An 8,548-nucleotide genomic window follows, 5' to 3' on the forward strand; every position below is an offset into this window, starting at 1 on the left:
AACAAAATCCATCAAGAATAAATGATAAAAAATTACAGTTCTTCATTTTATGAGTATTCTTAGCAATAAGCAGTACTATATCTACTGTAGTCTGTGGAGAGTGTCTAAAAGATTTTGCAAAATTGTGACATTATCAGGCCTGCTATTCAGCAGGGTAACTCGTAGTAATTTATAAAGGGAGTTGGAGTGAGGCTAGGGAAGGTGGGGCACAGACCAGAAAAAAAGTCTAAAATTTTCCTTGGATTTAGTTTATTTATTCTCTTCCACTTTAACTACATTTACTTTTCAAGTAATTTCACTTGTCCATCACTGGATCTTCTTTCATCCTCTTTAAGGGGATAGCTTTGCTATCTTCATAATTCAGTATTACTTTTGCAAAATCTATTAAACAATATTCAGTTCCCATTGAGAAGTACTATTATACTTATACATATTTTTAGAACTTAGAATGCCAGTAAAGTTAATCTCTACTTTCTTACATTTGCTTTTGGAGTACAGGTGTGTTATTTACATGCACCTCTCTCCTTGCTGGCCCCAATTCACGAAGTTATCAGGTTTATTGACATGGGTAAGATAATTCTCTTTATTTACTGAGTGCCCACTCTGGAACATGAACTGTCTTGGGGAGTAGGAAGAAACAGGTTACAGATCCTATTCTGATGGACTTTATAATCTAGTTGGAGAGAAATACATTAAACATGTAATTTCACCAGTTAACAAAAAATACAACTGTACTAAATTCTATGAAGAAAGTTATATGGTATGCCCAGACCCTATATCCAGTGGATCTAACTCAGTGAGGGAAGTAAACTTTGGTTGAGATCTGAAAGGTAACTAGTTGATAAACGGGGCAAAATCATGTGAAAAGCAGTGCAAAAAGGAAAGAAAATAGGATGTCAGACCACCTGAAAACAAACCTAATTAGCTTGAAGCAATGAGAGTAAAAAGCATACCACATAGAAAACTGGTGAGATGGAAGCCAGATCTTACCTAGTAAAACAGAGAACAAGCATCCATGAAAGGTAAAAGTAGTAAGTATACAGAAATAACAGAGGTAATAGCAAGTCTATCTGATATAACAAATGTGGGTTTAATTTCTGAAAAGACCAAGGCTGATCCCACTCCTTCCCTGCCACACAAAGGTTTTACTTCTACTTCCAAACAAAATAATGCAGTTACATAATAAAACAATGGATTAAAGTATATCTGATTGAATGCAAACCATAAGAAAAAGGGCTTCAAGATGAATATCAAAGAGAGCGGAATTACAAATAAAAAATTAAGAATGACACTGGGAACATTTTTTTGTTTATATAAGGTATACTTCTCAATGAAGGTATAAAAAATGCTTAACTAGACACCTGTGAATTCATAAAGACTTGAGCAACTACAGGTAGACTAACAACAGACATTTAGAAATATGTTGACACCAATTTCTATAAAATAGGTTTGCCTATATGTGTCAGACCTGACAACTCTCTAAAATCAAAAGGGATCCAGGCTTTTTAAAATTCTCTGCTCTGACATCCTTAGAATATGACCTTTGTCCTTGTGCTGCAAAACAGTTACCAGAACTCCAGGCATTACATTCATATTCCAGGCCACATGATTAAGAAACAGCTCACTTCCTCCTTTTTAAGGAAACTTGTTAAAACATGTTCACACGATATTTTAGTATATTTGTTGTTCAAACTGGCCACACCAGCATAAGGAGGACTAAGGAATATAGTCCCTGGGCTGGGTACATTGCCACCTTAAATAAACTTGGTATTCTGACACTACAGAGGCTAGGGAGAATGAATGATGTTGTACAAAACTATCTAATTCACCACAAGACTTGAAAAATGTAGCGCCGATTCATCGTGCCATGAGTTTTTTGTTGGAGATTTTAGACACTAAATTATGTGCAAACCTTAGGGAATAAGATTTTCAACTCATATCTTTGGGAGCAAAATAACACAGTGGAGTCATATCCTGTCAACATTTAATTTTTATGGATTCTACTATACTCATGTCTATCCCTTTCCATGAACATATACCCAACATTAGTAATGACATGGAAAACCTCTATGTGTCTCCTGTTGTGAACATCTCATCACACTGACTGTGATTCTGGTCCAGAAGGCACTGTGCATGTATAGATGATATAAGAGATTTTCACAGGACATTTTGACCCTTGGGCTTTCACACTTCATCGCTGTGATATTCTAATGTGTTGGTAAATACAATATTTCAGTAACTCATTTGTGCACACCTTAATGGAGTGTTTTATCAGTTGTTTTTGGGGAAAAAGGAGTATTGGAATTGTCCAACATCTTTTTACTTAATAGGTACCTAAGTTTGGGAGCTCATTTTATGTTCATTCTAAGAAAACATTTCTTACTTTTTTTTTTTTTTTGGTTTGATCATAGCTAAAAAGATGTTTGTTCACTGGTTGTGGTGACAAAATCCAGGTATTTCAGAGGCTTTGATAAAGGAAACCAATACACCATAAAATTAAAAAGGAAATATGTAAGCAAGTAGATTTATGGGTTCCCATAGAAATGCAGGTCCCCACAGATGTGTGTACTTGCCTAACCAGTCAGAGATGTTCTTTGGCCCTGTGCCATTTCAAATACGTACAGTAACAGCTAAATGTGTTTGAGATTATTTAAAATTTAGAGGTGAAAAATAGAGCATATTGTGGCATGCAGTGTCATCTATCAGAGAAAGGGTAGTCCACACTTTTCAAGTTACTTCAGTCTTTTTAATCATAAAATAAAACTAATCCATGAATTTAACCAAGCACAGCATGGAGACATATGTTCTGTAAGCTCCCTTCAGTTTTTCTAGGGAAGTATTTAAATATTTCAAAAGTGTTTATTCTTTATTACCTAATGTACAGATTGAATCAGCAATTTGCTAACCTGATATATTTTTCTGAATAATTTTTTGTTTCTGTATTGAATGACAATAAAATATAGAGTAATTTTTTAATGAAACATGAAGATGAGACTACAAAATTGAATAATATTTAGTGCATTAACAATTCCTTTGCAAGATTATCAAGAAGGAAATATGCAATATTTTATCATAATCTAAAGAAACACTCTATTTTTAAACTGAAGTCGAGTTGATTTACCATGCTGTGCCAATCTCTGCTGTACAGCACAGTGACTAAGTTACACACACATATTCTTTTTCAATATTCTTTTCTGTTATGGTTTATCCGAAGAGATTGGATATAGTTCCCTGTGCTATACAATAGGCCCTCGTTGTTTATCCATTCTAAATGTAGTAGTTTGCATCTACCAACCCCAAATTCCTAGTCCATCCCTCTCCTTCTCCCCTCCCCCCTCTCCCTTGGCAAACACAAGTCTGCTTTCTATGTTTGTGAGTCTGTTTCTGTTTTGTAGAGAGGTTCATTTGTTCCATATTTTACATTCCACATATAAGTGGTATCATATGGTATTTGTCTTTCTCTTTCTGACTGACTTCACTCAGTATGATAATCTCCAATTGCATCCATGTTGCTGCAAATGGCATTATTTTGTTCTTTTTTTATGGCTGAGTAGTATTCCATTGTATATATGTACCACATCTCCTTTATCCATTCTTCTGTCGATGGACATTTAGGTTGTTTCTGTGTCTTGGCTATTGTGAATAGTGCTGCTATGAACATCGGGGTGCATGTATCTTTTTGAATTATAGTTTTGTCCTAGTATATGCGCAGGATTGGTATTGCTGGATCATATGGTAATTGTATTTTTAGTTTTCTGAGGAACCTCCATACTGTTTTCCATAGTGGCTGTACCAACTTACATTTCCAGCAGCAGTGTAGGAGGGTTCCATTTTCTCCACACCCTCTCCAGCATTTGTTTTTTGTAGACTTTTTGATGATAGCCTTTCTGACTGGTGTGAGGTGGTAGCTTATTGTGGTTTTGATTTGCCTTAAAGAAACACTCTTAACACTTTAATTTTGAATATTTAGAAACTGAGGGAAAGGAACTCAGGCATGAAATGAGGTACACAGTTTTCACTTTATTTTAAAATATATGTTTAATTCACTATCATAAAAATAAAAATAATATGTATAAGAAAAACTCCCCATTTTCCCGTCCCACCCCATCTCCAAAGGAAACCACTGTAACCTTTGGCATGATACCCATACCAATAGAAAAATATTGTGTTGATATGCATATTGGTATGTGTGTGATTTCTATGAATGACGTAATAATTTATATAATGTTCTACAACCTGAATTTGTTCTATTCAAGAATAAATCTTGAAGATCTTTACACATTGCTACTTGTATCTCCTGGTAATTCCCTATACAATTTAACTATTCACTTCTTTGTGTCTGCATGTTTAGGTTACTTATTTTTTGCTCTGATAATCAATTCTGTATGCAGCACCTGTTGTTGGTGATTTCCTGTGCACATGTGCACACTCTAAAGTGGAAATTGAGATTCATTTTTTCTTTATGAAGACACACAGTCAATGTTACAGCATTTAGAAATGCTACAGGTTTTTAAATTTTATTATTATTATTTGATATTAGTAGTAGTGGTATGTGGAAAGGCTCTTTTTCATATCAGGAAATTCTACTCAATTATTTGGGAGGTGATAGTATATTTCACTGGAAATATGCCATTCGTATAGTAATTATTATTTTCCAAAAGTACAGATGTCAGCATTAGTTTAGGAAACATGAGGATAGAACATAAATATATTTCAATCAGCAAAACATGATACTTAATTTTGCTTACAAAACATTGAAAACTACTGTGTTAACTGGTACTTGCTGTGTGGTTTCAGTTAATGTTGAGGCTTCCTTTTCAAGATGCGATTAAAATTTTCTGGAATGAAATCATGCTTTTGAGATAAAACAGTGGTTTGGTTATCGTATAAAATGGGAGGCGTGTTCTTCTGCATGACAACTTATGATCACCGTTTTAGTCACAAAATTGCCTCCCTTAGAAATCATCATTTTCAACAGGAGAATATACATAATAATTAGTGAAGAACAAACAATTGACCTGAAACAAATAGACTGCCAGTTATTCCTCCAGCAAAGATGGGTTTATTTGGGTTCAGCAGAGAATTGCAGTTAGGGGTCTGCAACCTTGGTGAGCCATGTACAGGTCCCTCCATGGCAAGGGAAGAAGAATGCTTTCTTGGAGAGGAAGGGGAAGTTGGGAGGGCTGTAGTAAACAAAGAGTCCATGGCTTTTTTTTCCATAATTACTATTATTTTATTTTATTTTTTTAATTATTATTTTTTTAACATCTTTATTGGAGTACAACTGCTTTACAATGGTGCGTTACTTTCTGCTTTACAACAAAGTGAATCAGTTATACATATACATATGTTCCCATCTCTCTTCCCTCTTGCATCTCCCTCCCTCCCACACTCCCTATCCCACCCCTCTAGGTGGTCACAAACCACCTAGCTGATCTCCTTGTGCCATGCGGCTGCTTCCCACTAGCTATCCACCCTACGTTTGGTAGTGTATATATGTCCATGCCACTCTCTCACTTTGTCACAGCTTACCCTTCCCCATCCCCATATCCTCAAGTCCATTCTCTAGTAGGTCTGTGTCTTTATTCCTGTCTTAGCCCTAGGTTCTTCATGACATTTTTTTTTCTTAAATTCCATATATATGTGTTAGCATACGGTATTTGTCTTTCTCTTTCTGACTTACTTCACTCTGTATGACAGACTCTAGGTCCATCCACCTCATTACAAATAGCTCAATTTCGTTTCTTTTTATGGCTGAGTAATATTCCATTTTATATGTATGCCACATCTTCTTTATCCATTCATCCGATGATGGACACTTAGGTTGTTTCCATTTCCAGGCTATTGTAAATAGAGCTGTAGTGAACATTTTGGTACATGACTCTTTTTGAATTGTGGTTTTCTCAGGGTATATGCCCAGTAGTGGGATTCCTGGGTCATATGGTAGTTCTATTTGTAGTTTTTTAAGGAAGCTCCATACTGTTCTCCAGAGTGGCTGTACCAATTCACATTCCCACCAACAGTGCAAGAGGGTTCCCTTTTCTCCACACCCTCTCCAGCATTTATTGTTTCTAGATTTTTTGATGATGGTCATTCTGACTGGTGTGAGATGATATCTCATTGTAGTTTTGATTTACATTTCTCTAATGATTAATGATGTTGAGCATTCTTTCATGTGTTTGTTGGCAAACTGTATATCTTCTTTGGAGAAATGTCTATTTAGGTCTTCTGCCCATTTTTGGATTGGGTTGTTTGTTTTTTTGTTATTGAGCTGCATGAGCTACTTGTAAATTTTGGAGATTAATCTTTTGTCAGTTGCTTCATTTGCAAATATTTTCTCCCATTCTGAAGGTTGTCTTTTGGTCTTGTTTATGGTTTCCTTTGCTGTGCAAAAGCTTTGAAGTTTCATTAGGTCCCATTTGCTTATTTTTGTTTTTATTTCCATTTCTCTAGGAGGTGGGTCAAAAAGGATCTTGCTGTGATTTGTGTCATAGAGTGTTCTGCCTATGTTTTCCTCTAAGAGTTGGATAGTGTCTGGCCTTACATTTAGGCCTTTAATCCATTTTGAGTTTATTTTTCTGTATGGTGTTAGAGAGTGTTCTAATTTCATACTTTTAAATGTACCTGTCCAGTTTTCCCAGCACCACTTATTGAAGAGGCTGTCTTTTCTCCACTGTATATTCTTGCCTCCTTTATCAAAGATAAGGTGACCATATGTGCGTGGGTTTATTTCTGGGCTTTCTATCCTGTTCCATTGATCTATATTTCTGTTTTTGTGCCAGTTCCATACTATCTTGATTACTGTAGCTTTGTAGTATAGTCTGAAGTCAGGGAGGCTGATTCCTGAGTCCATGGCTTTTTATTGGTTAAGTTCTTGCCAGGAAAGAAGAGGAGACTTTCTTTTCTCTGTTGGGCTCTGCTATCCTTGTCGGGCATGAGAGGTTCCCCTTCTGGTCTCCCAAATCTGAGGCCTCTCTATTTAATTGAGGTTTTTGTTTGTTTTTTATTTGTCTTTTACAAAACTAACATATCCACTTAGGTAGCCTAACACTTCTTTTAAATGAAAATATATAATGTATTTGAACTTCAAATGCCAGAAGATTTTATTTGTACATTTAAATTATTAACGTTCTATATTAATGATCTCCCAAATAATGACTACCTAGGTAGGTATTAAAATTATCATGAACAACAGATGGTTGAATAATTAAAACCATCTAATTTTGTCAGATAAAAATCCACCCTCACTACCCTTTCCCCACCAAAAAGAGAAAAGAGAAAGAAAGTTTCCTTTCTAAACTCCTCAACTCCTCCATCAAAGCAGGCCATTTGAGAGGAGACCAAGAGGCATGCTGAAGTAGAAATGGCCTTTGCCAATAGATTTTCCTTTGCACATCTATTTTCTCCAGCATGTGTGATATAAACTGGACACTCAAATGCTTTCTTGAGTAAAATAATGCAATTTTACTGAGAAAATTAGAATAACTGGAGCTAAGCAAAAAGCAAAAGAAAGAAGCAGAAAAAGTGTTGCTTTCAACAAAGCTTTGAAAAGCAGCCTCCTTTTTTGTGAGGAAGCTCTTTTATATTTAAATCTTTCACAGCAGGAAAGATCTGTCAACATTACCTGCTGGAGATACTGGCTGAGATAACCTAGATATTTAATTACTGGAAGATGCCCTCAGGTATTCCCTCTCAGTCTCTTCTGGGGGCAATTATCCCAACTTGAGGGAAATGACTTCCCTGAGTCTTCATATAATCCAAAACTTGCAGGCCATCAGTACTTTTTCCTGCAAAACCATAATCCTCGAATTTAGGATAGATCCAGTTTAATGTCTTGCTATTAACTATTCTCCTTTACTCATTCAACAAATATTGAGTGGCTGTTATGTCTCACATTTTCATTGCTTCAGCCTAAAATTTAACTTGGCACTTCCTGGAAGTTCAGGCAAAACTGAAAAGGAGAGCTGCATAATTTGTAGAAAGAGGAAGACAGAGTGTCAAGAAATTAAATAAAAGCCAGGCACTTAACAAGGAAGTACTGTGCATTTCAGTAAAAGGAGTTTTGTGGTTAGTAAGCTGATGCAGTCTGTTTGTTGTTTCTTATTTTTCCAAGACCGACCCTTGGAATAACTGGAGGACTAGATGTGTGAGCCTGTCTTCTGTATAAGCCAAACTTCTGTTTTGTCACCCTAAATAACCTCACTCTTGCCTCCTACACGCTGTGGGATAAACCAGCTTCTTCTCAGAGTCTCTGTGGATTGTGCGTTTCTCCCCATTCCTAGGTGCTCCCCTTGCCCACTTCCACTGATATGTGAATTCTGCATCTTGTTCCCTGTACCTGATGTTCTTCTTCACAGCATTTCTCCTCTGGCTGAACACTGCACCTATTCTCTTCTTGCCAAAGCAGAAGCAACACAAGACTTTTCCAAGTCTAGAATGTTTTACTAAAACTAAGGAGGGATAGTAGAGGATTATGGTCTAGTTCAAGTGTCAGCACTCATTTTAATTTGTACATTAGGTAATACTAACCTAAAATTTCACATATGGT

Source organism: Lagenorhynchus albirostris, chromosome 3 (assembly GCF_949774975.1).
Source record: "Lagenorhynchus albirostris chromosome 3, mLagAlb1.1, whole genome shotgun sequence".
Classification (NCBI taxonomy): Eukaryota; Metazoa; Chordata; class Mammalia; order Artiodactyla; family Delphinidae; genus Lagenorhynchus; species Lagenorhynchus albirostris.